This window comes from Austrofundulus limnaeus, unplaced genomic scaffold (assembly GCF_001266775.1).
Source record: "Austrofundulus limnaeus strain Quisiro unplaced genomic scaffold, Austrofundulus_limnaeus-1.0 Scaffold1509, whole genome shotgun sequence".
Classification (NCBI taxonomy): domain Eukaryota; kingdom Metazoa; phylum Chordata; class Actinopteri; order Cyprinodontiformes; family Rivulidae; genus Austrofundulus; species Austrofundulus limnaeus.
The window spans coordinates 39,102-41,706 of NW_013953911.1; positions in this window are offsets into that span (position 1 = coordinate 39,102).

Here is a 2,605-nt window from a genome sequence, read left to right on the forward strand (position 1 = left end):
CAAATGTGTTTCCATCTCTGCTTTTGTGCATTAACTCTTACAGGATGGGRGAAATTGGWCTTGGCGGAGGTTTGCACTCTCCGAGTGCTTCTAGTTTTCATGTGTTGTCCTTATTAATTAATTAATCAATCAATCAATCAATCAATCAATCAATCAATCACTCAATCAATCAATCAATCAATTAATTAATCAGTTTTTACTACTGTTCGATAGCAGTAACAACCCACTGATTCTGGTCAAGACTACAGAGAGCTGCTGCCAAGCTCCAGCAGTCTGTGATTTGGAGGCGGTTACATCCTGGACAGGTTGATGATCCATGGCATGTCCACAAAGAGATGAACAAACAAGCCCAAACACACACACACACACACACACACACACACACACACACACACACACACACACACATCTAGGGCCAGGGATTAGTTAATATAGATCTAAATGTCTAACATGCGTATTTCTGGACTGTAGGAGGAAACCAGAGAACAGACAGGTTCACAGAAATACCAGCAACGTTTTGGAGATGTGATCTTCCCACCATGTGACATTGACACTAACCATYACACCAGCACCACCCCTAAATGTAACCATATACTTCAGTTGTACTGTATGTTCTGCTGTTTTATGGATTAGTTAAAAAATGCCATAAAGTCATAAATCAAACTTGAATGAATTCCATTTCCTACTCTATCATACCTTCTTGTGATRAAACAACCAGCTAAAATGGCAAAGGCCAAGATACTAAAAGCAYCTTGGGTTAAAAGCATTGACCAAATCTGACATGAGAGGACAGAAGACATYGCTATGTTTGGAGACGAAGAAGTCACTTGGTCGGTGTTGAACGACTGGACAAATGGAGGATGAAAGGGCAGCTGGATGATGACGCCTCTGACAACTTCAGTCCTCATCCACTCCTTCAGCCTCGAGATAAATTTAAATCTGAGAGTAGAGCTGCCTCTTTTCCTAATGCAGAGGGATGCACTGGAAAGCAGGAATCCCACCTTAGCCAGTTTAGCTGTGGTAAAATTCATAACCTGGTTATRAGTTTAGGGTTAGTTAACACTGAGTAAAAAGCTTGGGCGTAAGATGTGTTGCCATATTGTATATTTTGAGCCAGAATTTGACTTCAAAACACAAGTGTTGAGAAGTAAAGCYAGACGCTGTAACATAGAGTGTTAATCACCAGCCAACAGCAGCAGCTGGTGTAGATGTTGTGGCTGCAAATAATAATAAATCATCACCTGTTTGTTGGGCTTTGTTTGCCATGCAAGCAGCAAATATTGCAACATACCAAATTAACTCTTGTATGAACTGAAGGGCTCCATACTGATGTTGTTAAGTCTGGCTTTATGTAAAGAAATATTTCTGCATGAGTAAACTTTAAATKTCCAATCCTGACTCCCAAACAAACAAGGAGTTTTTTTGCTAATTGCACTGAGAGTAAAAAAAAAAAAATAAGTGAGAACCTCACAGAATTTGTATCATTCAGGATTGTAATTCTGTCTTGATTTCCACCTTGTGGTGTTCACTTTTCCAAGTGCAACGTAGATCACAGATCCACTCCCACCMTGGTGGTTTGGGAGACGGGTTTTAGTTTCTGTCAGCCCCTCTSTCTGTTCTCTGTAGTTCCCTGTTTGCATTCCTCTGTTCCTGTCTGCTCTCACCTTCTCTGCTAGTTCCTTCTGTCACAAACTTGRGCACAAACACTAAGTGGGTGTTTGAGTGGCTTTCAGAACTTTGATGCGCGTTGGGTCGTCTTAAGGACTTTTGAGACCAATTAGTGAACAGCACACCTGCTAACCACTTCCATGTTTCATTAACGTCTACAGAGGGGACTGCAGTGGGAGTCACGTGGTTCTGGACTTGTGTCCAGAGTTACATGTAATGCCATCTGGACATTTTTTYTTATTCATGGTTTCATAATTAAACTATTCCAGTCAGAGATTGATCAGATGAAGGTGGGTGGAGTCTGTGGAAGACAGAACATGCTGATGATGTAATATATCTTGATCTCTTACATTAAGCTATGTTTCCTCTTGTTTCTCAGATTAGTATCCACTTGTTTTTTGCAAACACACCTCTACCTCTTGAGTTCTAAGCTTGTGTTGGGTGTGAATTTTAAATTTTCACTACCGTATTTATTAGAGTATAATACGTAAAACTTAATCCGTAAAATCATCCATAAAGTTGGGGGGTAGCATTATACTCGGATAAATAAATTTATTTATGTATTTTAACTGAAATATCGGCAAAATTATTCAGTTCGGACATGAGACCTCGTTGTAAAAAGCGGTTGAAGCGAGCTTACCTCTGACACTCCTCCGTTCTTCATAGCGAGATAATAACAGATCCAGGCAGGCGACATGATGTGAAAAAAGGAGGAAAAAGTATTCCTGCAGCTCAGTAACKATAACAAACTAATGACATTAGCGTGTGACTGAGCTGCTCCTAGAACAACAAACACACATGTTCGTCTGTAATGGCTGCCGTCTACTGGTGTTCTAAAAGTTTGTATCCCCGAAATGTTTCCCCACCAGAGGGGGGCGCTTGCAAGTAGGAAGTAATCTGCTTTTCCCCCACAAGATGGCCCAAATCTCATGTGAAG